At 40.9% G+C, this 15,091-nt stretch overlaps 1 pseudogene; it reads left to right on the plus strand.

Annotated features, from left to right (window-relative positions):
• Positions 1-3,655: 3,655 nt before the first annotated feature.
• On the plus strand, positions 3,656-5,682 carry LOC146394378 (heat shock transcription factor, Y-linked-like; annotated as a pseudogene).
• The last annotated feature ends 9,409 nt before the right edge of the window (positions 5,683-15,091 follow it).

The raw sequence follows: 15,091 nt of genomic DNA on the forward strand, positions 1-15,091 counted from the left end.
GATGAAAGTTCCCTTATCAGGAATTCTTAAGCCATATATGCTCTAATAATGTGAATAAAATAACTCTGAAATTGATATTTCTCACGTAGGAAGGGCCTCTACATTGCATTGGTCTACAGAGAGAACTACTGACTTCAAAGTCACCTTATAACAAGGCCCTAATAACAAAACACCCAGGGCTGGACAAAATGAAAACACCATCAGAAGTATACCACTATCCCAAGATTGCCACACCTGACCCATGTTGTTGTTTGTTTTCCTACTGATTTAAATTGATGGGTTTCTCCCTCCAAGGCTCTTATTATTTATGATCCTTGGTGGGATCACCTCACCTGGCAATATAATACCTGCCCTCACAAGGGCAGAAATATGATTTCATCTATGCTAATAAAGCTCAATAAATAAGAATTGAAACTTTAGCCAATTGACATAACTTCTAATTTAATTTATTAATTATATTATTAAATCTATACTAATCTAAATATTAAGATTCCTTGTATTGGGAACACTTAAACCATCTAGGGAAAAACAGGGTAAGAACACTGGGCAAACCAGTATAAAACTTCCTTTAAAGGTAAGAGACAGACCAATCCACCTCAACAGGGTAATACTGGTCTGTTCTGGGTGAAGCTTTTCAATTTTTACTTATGACATTACCAATTCTTCTTTCTATATAATATTTTAATGGACCACAAATATCTTATATTATTTTTTGACTCCTTATCCAAAGAGGTTTTATGTTTATTTTATTTCCCCAATACATCATTATATTTTCTACTATACAGCATTGTGAGCCAGTTATACACACAGGTGTACCCTATTTTCTCACATTGTCATGCTCCATCGTAAGCAAATAGACATAGTTCCCAGTGCTACACTGCAGGATCTCACTGCTCATCCATTCCAAAGGCAATAGTCTACATCAATTAACCCCAAGCTCCCACTCACTCCCACTCCCTCCCTTCTGCCTCCTGAACCCCCTTGAATCATACATCCATTCTCAAAGTCCATGTTTTTCTTTTCTGTGGAAAGCTTCATTTCCGCTGTATAGTAGCTTGCAGATATCAGTGATATCATATGGTATTTGTCTTTCTCTTTGTGAATTCCTTCTCTCAGCATGAGTGTCTCTGTGTTATTTTTATTCACTGTTTTCAGAAAATTGCTATTTCCTGCATTTCCAATGTGTGCCTGAATCCCTGAAAATGATAGACCGTTCCATGTGAGATCGGTGACCTCTAAGTATGGGAAAGTGCAACAAGAAGGAATATTTTCCTGGACCGTAATAGACTAGCAAGACAGGTGGTCCAGAGACCTTTGGCTACTCCTAACATGGCCTTGTCCAGTATTAGCACATTGAGTGGCCTATCTGTGAACTCTTGGCCAGAATGAGGGATGTTCATTCCTAGCACCGTGGGATGAAATGGTCATGAAATGCCTCTCAAAACTATGGGCAAATGTTTGACCATGGGGGCTTATGGCCAACTGTGACCTCAAGTATAGCACTTGCCTTCAGGCTCTTCTTGGAGTAAAACTTGAGCCACAGCAGCTGTTTCCCTGCAGCACCTGCTGAGCAGAGCTCAGGGAGGAGACCAGAAGAGAGGCACACGTCTTCAGACAGTTCGATTTCAGGTGAGCATTTCTATGGCCCCAAATTCTTTCCTCTTCTCTCATCTAGAAATACAGAGATCATTAACCATGGCATCTGCATGGGCCAGTAGGGAGAAAAGGCAGAATGGACTAGCTGTGGGCCAGACATCCAAGGAAGACGAGGAAATATTTCAGGAGTAATTTTAGGCAAGCCTTGTCTGGCTAAGATCTTAGGGTTTATGTGCTCTGTCAGATATGATGCCACCAACACTTCTCAAAGCAGCATCAGCTGGCAGCGGCAACCTTACATTTTCAAGGTCTCCTCATACAGCAACAGAAAGGAGACAACATGCGTTATGACCAATAGCTCCTGTGATTTATGGGTTAATACCACACCAAGTGTTAAAACCTCCTCAGATAAAACGGAAGCCCTCCTTCAACAATACTGGTATCAACCTACATCCTAAACTCCTATTTAAACTCATTTTTCTTTACTTCCCAACCTCTACGGTAGCTGGTACCATGTCCATCCACCCAGTACTTGTCACCCCAGGCCAGCAGGAAGCAGATAGAGAAGAGTAGATGGTCACCCCTATCCCATATAATGGAAGGCTTGAATGACAGGTTTCCAGGAGGATGGAGACAGACCCCCATACACCCCAACCGCTGCAGTTCACCTGAGAGACTTGCTGTGGACACCCCCTCCCAGTATGTGGATGCTCAAGTTGGGCAGCAAGAAACAATGACCTGTGGGAAACAACTGCCTGCAGAGCTTAACCTCTTACAGGGAGTAACTGCTCTATATCATGGGACTCAAGCCGTTACACCTCCCTTGACCTTCCCCTCCTTCTTCATTGTCCCTGCAACAGATTCCCAGCATGGACTTCATCCACGGATTCCCACCACAGGTGCTTTGTAAGCTTAACACCTCCTTGCAGTCAAGGCTGATGCCATCTAGAGTTCAGACCCTCACTTTCTGATGCCCTAGTGAATACCAATTGGCCTTGTGAATTCCTCTCTCAGCCATCCAAAGGAGAAAATATTAGGAATATTGTTTAACACACAGACTACTTACGTAGGATACACAGAAAACTCTATGTGCTAAAATTAGTGATAGCAAATCACTGTCAGTTTTTAACAATGTGAAAACATTGTGTATGAATTTTAATGTATTCAATGCAATGGCATATATTATCTTCAGAATGTTGTACACCCATCACTTCTCCAGTTGTGAAATATTGGCCTCAATCCACAAGGAAATCTCATATCCCTTTGGATGGTGCTTCCCAAAATTTCCTCTCCTAACCACAGCATTTATCCCTCTTTCTATATCTCCATGGCTATAGATATTTTGCTTGGTGCCCAGGGATCTTCCGTGTCTTGCTTAGTGATAAAGGTTGTGTTTTTGTGTGTGTGTGTGTTTGTTTCCTTTATTTCTTTTTTTTAATTTTTATTTTATGGACTGCACCCGGGGCATGCAGAATTTCCCAGGCCAGGGATTGAACCCAGATCACAGCGGTGACAACAACAGATTCTTAACAAGCTAGCTGCCAGGGAAATCCTGGCTAAGATTTTTCTGAATACAGATGCGGCATAGATTCTAGTTATAAACTGGGAAGTGATACATACCATATGTTTCACTTTACTGGTTTTTTTGGTCCCATTTTCCAGGCCTTAATAACAGGCACCAAATGTGTATGTTTATAATAGGGAATTTATGTTTACTTCTGGGATGAAATGGATTTATTTATGTGATGGGTTTTCTTATTTATTAAAAAGATTCCATTGGAATGGGATTTTGCTGACCTCACTTTTGTTAGGGGGGTTACTGTTTAAGTAAGGAGCTCATATTTTATGTTAACTGGACCAATTTCATAGGAAAGTAAGCACTGACTGAAGGTTAGGCTCCGATTGCTAGGAGACCTGTCATCTGACAGCTACTTAGCTTAGCAACCATTGTGATGCATGGGCGATTTTATCTCTGTAGGCTTACCAAAGCAGCATTTAAAACTGCAGAGTTCAAAAGGCATGCTGTTGAGAAGAGTAGCTGCAGAGAAACTAATCTGAGATGGCACATGCTCCTTCAGAAATTCAACCTGTGTCTCCTAAAGATGCACCAACTGGTTCAGAATCCTCCATTACATCTCCAAGGTGTGATAACTCAATCACTGGGGACTTGGACTTGAGGTCTCAGATTGAAGAAAAGGCTTTTCGGGCTTTGTCTGAAGGCTCCCTGATAAAAAAGCCATGTCGCACATTGTGTGCCTCTGAACCAGATGAAGACGATGATTTTCTTCCTCTGCCCTTTCCCAGAAAACTTTGGAAAACTGCTGAAAGTGATCACTTTAAGTCCACTTGGTGGGAAGCAAATGGAACCTTGATAGTGATTAATGAAGAACGCGTCAAGAAAGAAGTTCTGGAGAGAAAGGGTCCGTTCAGAATATTTGAAACTGAGAGTATGAAAAGCTTAGTTTGACAGCTTAACCTTTATGCATTTAATAAGTTGCAAAGGAATTTTCAAAGATCTGCCTCACTAGCTGACTTTCTGGCAGAAGAAAATGAAGTCTCTGCTCGGAACAAGGCATTAAGAAATTTCCAGTTACTACTTATAGAGGGAGTGTATAAAATTCTCTTTGGACATGTGCAAATATGTCCATCCATATAGGGTCAAAGTAGACCTTGAAAGTGGGATGAAGTACTGTTCCATTTTTATTATGATGATTATTTTTTGTCTTTTTGCCATTTCCTGAGCCACTCCCATGGCATATGGTGGTTCCCAGGCCAGGGGTTGAATTGGAGCTATAGCCCCCGTCCTACGCCAGAGCCACAGCAATGTGGGATCCAAGCCACATCTACAAAGTACACCATAGCTCATGGCAACACCAGATCCTTAACCCACTGAGCAAGGCCAGGAATCAAACCCGCAAACCCATGGTTCCAAGGCGGATGCGTTAACCACTGTGCCACGACAGGAACATCCATGCTCAACATTTTTAAATTGAGGATGGCTTGGTCATAAAATATTTGGGATGATAAATCATTGTCCTAGCCTCCTTGAGGCTTGTCAATGAACCTCAAAAAATGCAGGTCACAGAGCCTAATACTATTACTGTAAATATACCAGACATTTTTCCTTGAGGGCAATAGTTGGCTGTGACCACTAAGAACATTTTTGAAAATATTAGCAGTGGACGTGTATTGTCTCATGATATTAACTCCATATGATGCAAAGAGTCAGATATTATGGCTTCTGTCTCCTCGTCTCCTTGTTTCAAATACCATTAAATAAATTTCTCCTTGGTTTTAGCTGCAGTTCTACCATAATCCAAACTTTAAATGAGGCTGTCCTCAACTGTTGGTAAGGAGGAAAAGAAGAGTCACGTATAAAAATGCTTCTCCAGTATTGGCTTCTCTACGTCAAGGTTGCAGCAAGAAGCACTCTAGAACAGGGCATAAGGTGGATAATCATAATTCTGATTTTGAAGCAGAAACTCGTGGAGAAAATGCATTTTCAACCTCCACAAATTTACATGTGCCTTTAGTAAGAAGGCCTTCTACCAGCCAGAGAATTTCTAATACAACTACCCCCATGAGAAGTGACGTTTCTTCTACATCATCAGCATCAGCAGACCACAGGACAAACTGTCGTGGCTCAACATGCTACTTTAAATCAGTTGACCACGTTTCATACGCACTCACAAAAGAAGCTACTCTCCAGCAAGTGGCCACCTTGTGAATTTCATTACAACTACCACTTCCATGTCTCAGTACCACCTTATTTCTCCCTTCCCGAGTGGTTATTTTGGAATGACGGTGAAGCCGTCCCCTTTTCCAACCAGATATCTGAATATAGCACCAAGAGAGGGCCCTTTGTCTAACCCTCAACCAGCCAACCATCCGTGGTTCCCAATGCCAATGGCCACTGATACCTCTGCTGCCTCTCTCTCAAGGCCAATACCTCCATCCTCTTCATTATTTGAACACCATCCTAATTTTGACCTAACAACGGTCTATAGATTCTGCAGGATAGTGAAGATGAACATTTATGCTTGCAAATGTCAACAATTTCCTGCAATTCCTTTATTTCAAAGATAAATTTATATGTTCATGTTCATAGTTGCAATTACTTCATTTATGAAACAATTAAGGGCTGTGTTTCTTTTTCTAAAATGATGTTTATTTTTTCTATCATAGCTTGTTTCCCATGTTCTGTCAAGTCTCTACTGTTGAGCAAAGTGACCCAGGCACACACCACCCCAACCACCCAAGACCCACACCCATACACGTATGTATCCTTTTTTTTTTTCACATAACCCTCCTTTGTGCTCCATCAAAAGTGACTAGATGTAGTTTCCATTGATTTACAGCATGATCTCATTGCATACCCACTCCACATGCAATACTTTGCACCTTTTCTAACTCCCGATTTCCAGTCCATCACAATCCTGCCCCCTCCCCTTTGGCAATCCAGACACTGTTGCCCACGTTTATGAGTTTCGTTCAGGTGGAAAGTTCCACTTGTGCCATCTGTTACAGTCCACACATATGTGATATCGTATTGTATTCGCCTTCCTCTTTCTGAGTAACTTCACTTAGCATGATCTTCTCTAATTCCAGCCATGTTGCTGCAAATGGCATTACTTTGTTCTTTTTTATGGCTGAGTCGGGGTTCCATTGTGTATATGTGTGTATATATGGAACACGCACACCACATCTTAATCCAATCTTCTAAATGGACATTTAGGTTATTTCCCTGTCTTGGCTCTTGTGGACAGTGATGCAATGAACATACATGTGCATGTGTCTTTTTCAAGGGAAGTTTGTTTTCAGCTGTATGCCCAAGAGTGGGATTTCTGGGTCGGTCAGGTATTAGTGCTATATTTACTTTTCTGAAGTATTTCCATGGTGGTTTCCTTAATGGTTGTAACAATTGACATTCCTTTCATCAGTGTAGGAGAGTTTCCTTTTCTTCACACCCACTCCAGCATTTTTTTTTATGTGTGGACTTGTTAAGGATGGCCATTCTGACAGGTGAGAAAGGTACCTCATAGTACTTTGTATTTTCATTTCCCTAAGAAACAATGATATTTAGAATTTTTTTATGTGCTTTCTGACTATCAGTATATATATTCTTTCGTGGAATGTCTATGCAGGTCTTTTGCCCCCTATTCCATTGGGTTGTTGGCTTTTTTGTGGTTGAATTGTATAAGGTGTTTGTATATTTTAGAGATTAATCCCTTTTTAGTTGCATGGTCAGAAACAATTTTCTCCCATTGTAAGTTGTCCTTTTGTCTTTTTAGTGGTTTTCAATGCCAGATTGTTTTGTGGTTTTTCCATATTTGAAAATTTTAGTAGTTAGATAGGAATATTTGACATGCTTTCTTGATAATAACGGTTTCAAAAAAGAAAATGCAACTAAGGAAAAAGACAGTGGGAGTTAAGTGATTTCTGAAATAGTCCAGGTTGTACTGAATGGATGCCTAAATTAAGATGGTAGGGAAAGAGGGGCAGATGAAGTTCAGTTTTGAAAGGGAAAATACATATTCTTTATGTAGCATTTTCTCAGCTGCATTATACTCTGTTATTTCAAAGGGAACTTGGATCTTACCTGAAAAGATTGTCTTCATTACAAAAATAAATAAATAAATTTCATGGGGTTCCCACCATGGCTAAGAAGTTAACAAACTGAACTAGTGCTGATGAGGAAGTGGCTTCAACCCCTGGCCTCACTCAGGGGGTTTTAAAGACGCAGAGTTGCCATGAGCTGTGATCAAAGTGCAGATGTTGCTCAGTTCTAGCATTGCTATGGCTGTTTTAGGCCAGCAGACACAGCTCTGGTTTGACCCCTAGCCTGGGATCCTCCATATGCCAAATGTATGGCCCTATAAAGACAAAAAGAAAAAGATAAGCATAAGTTAGAAAATACACTTCATACTCCAAACTACAGCATAGTTTAGCTTCCCCAGGACCCATGTCCATAAGTGCACCATAACTGCAATAATGAAGGCCAATGACATAATCAGCGATTGCATCACCATCAGCACATGGTGGTAGTTTCAAATGAAACATTTACCAAACAAACAAACAAAAAACGAGGGGGTATCATTATTGCTTTAAAATCCTCAAACTCTCCAGGTTAGGTGTGCCTTTATTTCCTCCCCTTTATATTTCCTGCTGCACACTTATAAGTTGTGTTCTTTTATTCCACAAAGAGAGGCTTAAATAATTATACTGGTCTTTAATGCCAAACCTTAGCATGGCTAACAAATCCGTTGAAGATGTAGAATCTGTCTGACCTGGCAGCTTCATGTTTCAGTTTCGCCATCGACAGATTACTGGACTGGGATAATATGGATATGTGTACACAGGGCAATACTACTCCCCTTAAAAAGAATGAAATAATGCCATTTGCAGCAAGATGGGGTGGAATTAGAGACCCTCATCCTGAGCGAAGTAAGGCAGAAAGAGGAAGACAAATACCACATGATGTCACTTATAATTGGTATCTACTATACAGCACAGATGATCATTTCCACAGAAAAGAGAATCATACACCTAGAGGATAAATTCGTGCTTACCAAGCAGAGGGGGCGGGAGTGGAATGGTTTGGGAGCTTGTGGTTCATAGAGTCAGACAACTGCCTTGGGATGGATGAACAATGAGACCATGCTGGGTAGCACTGAGAACTATGTCTAGGCACTTAGGATGAAGCATGACTGTGTAAGAAAGAGAATGTATACATGTATGTGTAACTGGGTTACCATGCTATAGAGTACAAAATCGAAAGAATGCTATAAACCAGTTCTAATGGAAAAAAATGTTTATATCATTATATAAATATAAAGTAAAATAAAATAGTGAAAAAGAGACCTTTTACGGACAAGATAATCTAAGATAATTTAACAAATTCTGTTAAAAAAACTGTTTCTGAAATAAATATTAAAAATAATAGTAATAATAGAGATAAAAAGAAAAAATCAATAAAACTAAGAAATGTTTTGTTGAAAAGTTAAAAAAATAAAAAAACATAAAAGGTAAAATTAAAAAGAAAAAAAAAAGAAAAAGCAAAGAATAAGTAAAAAGACAAAATGCTGGCCAGACTCACCGGATGAGGAAAGAAAAAAAGTGATTCAAAAAACGTAAGAAATCAAAGTTCCCATCATGGCTCAGTGGTTAACGAATCTGACTAGGAACCATGAAGTTGCGGGTTTGATCCCTGGCCTTGCTCAGTGGGTTAAGGATCCGTCATTGCCATGAGCTGTGGTGTAGGTTGCAGATGTGGCTGGGATCCCGTATTGCTGTGGCTCTGGTGTAGGCCGGCAGCTACAGCTCCATTTAGTCCCCTAGCCTGGGAACATCCATATGACAGGGGTGTGGCCCTAGGAAAGTCAAAAAGACAAAAAACAAAACCAAACAAAAGCAAAAACAAACATAAAAAACCAAGGTTTGAAGAAAATAAAATGTAAGAAATGCAAAAGAAGAAATCCCAATGGATACTGCAAAAACACCCCCCCCAAAAAACTAAGCAAATATCATAAATACTTAATTGCCAACAAATTTTAAAACCTCCTAGAAATGGACAACTTTCTAGAGAGTTAAAACATGCAACAAATGAATCCAGAAGAAATAGATGATCAACTGAACAGACAGGTCACTAGAAATGAAATTGAACATGTAATAAAAACACTCCCTGCAAACAAAAGCCTAGCATCACATAGGAACAATGGTGAAATATTCCAAACATACAAGGGGAAACAGTCCTATCCTCCTTACACCTTTCCACAAGCATGACGAAGAAGAAACATTCCCAAAGATTGTCCATGAACCCAGCATCACCCTAACACCAATGCCAAAGACACTACCCAAAAAGTAAATTTTATGCCAATATCTGTGATGAAATAGAAGTAAAAATTCCCAACAAAATTTTTTCAGCCAAGTCCAACAACATGCAAAATAGGATCATACACAACGACCAAGTGGATTTTGTCCCGGGTTTGCAAGGAGGGTTCAAACTACTCAAATCAAACAATGTCACACAGTACATGAACATACGAAAACTAAAAACCCACATGATCCTCTCAATAGATGCAGCAAAAGCATTCGCAGCGTCCAACATCCATTCATGACCAAACCTCTTACCAAAGTGGGTATTTGAGAAATATATCTTAACATGATAAAAGCCATTTATGACAAACCCACAGCCAACATACTCCTCAAACGAAAAAAGCTGAAAGCCTCTGCACTAAACTCTGAAACGAGGCAAGAAGGCCCATTCTCACCACTTTTATTCAACCTACTATTGGAAGTGCTAGGCACAGCAATGAGACAAACAAAATACATCAAACGTGTCCAAACTGGCAGAGAAGAGGCAAAATATTCACTACGTGCTGATGACAAGATGCAATCTATAGGAAATCCTAAGGCGGCCACACCAAAACTACTCAAACTGACCCACCAATTTGGCAAAATAGCAGGATACAAAATTAGCACTCGGTAATTGGTTGCCCTTTGGGCTACTCACAATAAACTCTTGGCAAAAGAATAAAAAATAGCATATTTTGAAAAATGCACCCCGAAAATTTAAAGACCGAGGAATAAACTGGACCAAGGAGGTGAAAGATTATAAGCTGAACTGTAAGAAATTAAAGAAGATTCAAATAAAGGGACAGAGAGTCCATGATCCAGGTTTGGAAGAATTAATACTATTAAAAAGCAATAGTGTGCAATGAAATCTACGGATTCAATGAGATCGCTAGCAGAAGACACCTGACATTGTAACAGAACTAGGACAAAGGGAAAATTCAAAAATTGATATGGAACCATGTAAAACCCAGAATTGCCAGAGCAATCCTGAGGGGGGCAAAAAATAAACAAATAAATAAAAACAAAGTAGGAGGCATAACTCTCCTAGACATCAGGCAATTTTTCAGAGCCACAGTAATCAAGACACTGTGGTACTGGTACCAAAACAGACCTACAGACCAATGGGACAACATAGGGACCGCAGGAATAAAGTCACAACCCCGCATTCCATTAATCTTTGACAAAGGTGGCAAGAATGTAAAGTAGGAAAAAGACAGCTTGTTTTCACCAGCTGGGGCTGGGGAAACTGGACAGATGCATGCAAATCAATGAAACTGGAATACACCCTCACACCATGTACAAAAATAAACTTCAAGTGGCTTAAAGATTTAAACATAAGGTAGGACACCATCAGACTCCAAGAAGAACCACAGACAAAACATACTCTGACATCAACAATAAAAAATGTTTCCTCAAGGGCAGTCTCCCAAGGAAACAGAAATAAAAGCAAAAGTAAACAAAGGACTCAATCAAATTGACAAGCTTTTGCACAGCAAAGGAAACAATGAAACAAGACAACCATTGGAATGAGAGAAAACACTTTCCAATGATGCCACTGAGAGGGCTTAATCTCTGAAATAAATGACTTAGAAAACTCAACAGCAAAAAACCTACCAGCCAGTTGAAGAATGGGAAAAAGACTCGAAGAGATATTTATCCAAAGGATGCCTGCAGATGGCCGACAGGCACATGAAAAAATGCTCGACCTCACTAATTTTTAGAGAAATGCAACTCAAAATTACTGTGAAGTACCACCTCACACCTGTCAGAATGGCCAGCATTAGCAAGTCAATAAATAAAAAGTTCTGGAGAGGGTGTGGAGAAAAGTGAGCCCAGCTGCACTGTTAGCTGGAAAGTAAATTGGGACAATCACTACAACCACTATGCTGATCAGTATGGTTGTACATTAGAAAACTAAGTATAGAACTAACCTATGGCCCAACAATACCACTCTGGGACATATACCCAGATAACTCTTTCCTTGAAAGATATACATGGACTGGAAAGTTCATTTTAGCACTATTCACAATATGCAAGACATAGAAACAACCTAAATCTCCATTGACTGAAGAGTACATTAAAAAGATGTAGTACATATTCACAATCGGAAACTACTGAGTCCAGAAGAACAAAGTAATGCCATTTGCAGCACCAAGGGTGGAACTAGAGATGCTCATACTAAGTGAAGTAGGTCAGAAAGGAAGCAACAAATACCATTTGATATCACCAATCTGGAAATGAATAAATGGCACCAATGAAACATTCTAGAGGAAAGAAATGCATGCACTTGGAGAAAAGACTTGGGGTTGTCAAGGGGGAAGGGGAAGGAGTGGGACAGACTTGAAGTCTGGGGTTGAGAGATGCAAACTCTTGCATTTGGAGTGGATAAGTAATGGGATCCTGCTGTTTAGCTCAGGGAACTCTATCTAGTCAGGGGTGGTGGAACATGATGGAGGTTATGTGAGACAAATAGTATTTGGGGGTTGTGAATTTGTGTGTGTGAGCAAGGAAGAGAGAGAGAGAGAGACTGGGTCCCTTTGGTGTACAGTAAATAATTGACAGAACAGTGGAAACGATTGATAATGGGAATAATAACAATCATTAAAAATCAAAACAAAACCTCCACAAACAAGACTCAGATCTCACAGCAGTGGGTTCAATATGTAGGGGTTGTGTTGATTCCAGGGCATGAGCCCTGGCCATAGATGGAAAACAGCAGTTAGTGCATTACTGTCTCCAACCAGAGAGAGGCAGCACTGTGGCTTCCTTGGGGTGGCTGGCCCTGCCATTTATGGTTCCAAATTATGCCCTGAGAGCCAAGCCCTACATAGGGACCGAAAGGGAATGCAAAGTGACCCCCTTCAATGGAATAGGGATGCCCAGTGGGGCTTTTGGATGCTAAAGGCCCATCTGAAGAGACTGCCATCACGGGGACCTCCCAATGGGGACAAGCCCTTTATTCCATGCACTCACAGTGGTCAGGGAAGGCACCAGGAATCCTGAGCCAAAGCTGGGACCAGATCAGAGATGAGGGGCTAACTTTTCACCATAACAGGACTCAGGGACCCTGGGATGCCCTGCTGCCTGTGGGAGGCTTACAAGCTCCCCCTGGACAACAGAGACATGCAGTCACCCCTCATCAGGCACAGGATCAGCTAGAGTCAAAGGACATCACTGGACCCTTTGGAGAAAGGTTAACAATATAGGAGGGCCTATTAAAAGACACCTCCAACTTTACTCTACCAGTGGGCCAAACCCTACTCACAGCAACCCTGCTTCCAGCAGGCAAAAGTGGAGACTTATCCCATCAGTGTATAGAGACCATAAAACCAACCTACTCCAGGAGTTCCAATCTTCTAGAACACACTTAAAAATAAGGGGTGTAGAATGATTGGGGCAGGGCATGAGACAGGCTAGGACCTGGGATCCTTCGTTGCACTGCTTGCCTCTTGAAAAATGTCTCCTTGAGCAAAGAAATAAAAAGGAAAAATAAGGGACAACAAGTAACGACATGCATGGGCAGTTGGGAACAATTATAAACAAGAAGATTCAAAAAGACCAATAAAATGAAATGAAATGAACTAGTCAAATGAAAAATAAAATGAAATAAATAGAATAAAATAATAAACTAAGATAACTAAACTAAACTAAAACAACCCCCAGCAAAAAATTCAGAGTGTCAGGGGCAGAAACAGGGTATATCACACACATAGTGGACAGTACCACTGAGGAAGTGCCCAGAAAAATCTCAGCCACACATCAGACCCAAATCCGACCCCCATGCTTACCCTTATCCCTCCAGAGAAGAAACTAGCTTGCCCCTCCTCACGGAGCAAGAAAAGGTACTTGTTGCTTGTATGTGTTCCTTTGTGCTGCTGCAGGGCCCAATAAAGCCTTGCCTGAACTTCTTGACTCACATCTCATTAATTTCCATTTACTAGAGGGCCAGGAATCCTGGTCATTATATAAATGCATGTTTAGCAGGCTCTAAGACTTGCTGGCTTAGTCACCATAATGTTTAAACTGAATCATGTACAAGCCAGAATGACTTCCCTATACATCTGTATGTGAAAATTCCTTCTATAATCTGCTTTTCTATGTAGCCACTCCAGAAACCAATCTATACTCTTTGGAAACAAGGAATGCAAACCAAAAACTTTACAGTAATTAGATCAGGCAGAAATACCACGAACCCTGAATTTATGGTATTTCCCCATTGTGGAAACCTGCCTTCAACACCTCTATGAAACAGTCTTGAGAACCGAATGACAATATCTCCTTCAAAAAAAAAAAAAAAAAAGAATTGTGAACCACCATATCTGGATAATCCACTAAGGAAGTCTGAACACAAACATCATAGCATCCAGTAAGTAAAGCATACTGCAGTCTTGGAAGGAACCTGCCAGGAAGCGAGACAACACCACTGAGCACTTGCCTCAGGATGCCCTCTCCAAATGAGTGATAGCCATGCTAGAACAACACATCAAAATCTAGGCAGCCACCCAAAAACCTAATTGTGAATTTCTGCAACTATCCAGGTTGGCATATCAAAACACCCACACCCATCATCCTAGGAAGCCTAATTTCTGCCTTTGAAGAAATCAGCCCTTGACGCCAGGCCAAGAGCTGTGAATCATCAAGTAAATAAGTTCAACACTCAGCCCAGAAAGGCCAACTCTACTTCTGCATCAGAGAGCTATGAAGCCTATTTTTCACATTTTCAAGACCCAGTCGAGTGTCCCTAAGTGAAACCTTCATGAAAGCAGTTCAGTAATCCTCAGACCTTTGTGGTAGCTAGCTTAGAAACAACCACTTCTTCAGCAACTATGCAGAGACAACCACACTCAATGCAGCAACCATGCATAAAGCCAAACTGCAAATTCTTCACAAGATTACAGTGTAACAATTACTTCTGCCATATTCTTTCAGGAAATCCCAACACAATCTCTTTATAGCCACTGGACCAGCAAGATTAATCACCACCTGTGCAGCCACCAGGGTAAGCACCAAAACCAAAACCTCTGTAGTCATCACATGATGAACGCTGACCATATTTTGGTAGTAATTGGACTGGGAGGTTGGACCTCAGTCTCTATAGTAACCAGCCAACGGGCCTGATCACAAATTCCACTAGCCTGATCAGGAAGTCAAACCAGAACTTCTACTATCACCATTCAGCCAGCCAAGCCGTAGTCTCTGCAGAAGCCAGAGAAGACATCTGAGCATAATTTCCACAGCCACCAGCCATGTAAACTAACCACAAACTCTGTCCCAGCCACGTAGATATTCACCAAGCGACCTCTGCAGAATTTGGAAGGAAAAGATCACTGTACTCATTTCACCTAACAAGACAGGTTATCTCACCATATCTGCAAACACCAGCCCAGCAAACAAAAGCACAACTTCTGCAGTAACTCACCAGGCCACCACACCATATCTGAGCAACCACAGGCAAAAAGCCAAAGCACAAAACCTGCGTGTTTCTGGAAAAGAGGCCTGATCACAACCTCCTTTTTGGCAACAGACATAGAAACCACAACTGCTGCATTAACTGGCCAGGGATGCTTAAGCCACACCTCTGCAGCAGCGAGTCAGATGATCTAAGCATCTGTAAAATGCAATGAGGCAACAACAAAAAAGT

The sequence above is a fragment of the Sus scrofa genome, chromosome Y (genome assembly GCF_054392235.1).
Source record: "Sus scrofa isolate SSC_HxYL_T2T_F1_AM1 chromosome Y, Sscrofa_HxYL_maternal_Yorkshire_Landrace_v2.0, whole genome shotgun sequence".
Taxonomy (NCBI): domain Eukaryota; kingdom Metazoa; phylum Chordata; class Mammalia; order Artiodactyla; family Suidae; genus Sus; species Sus scrofa.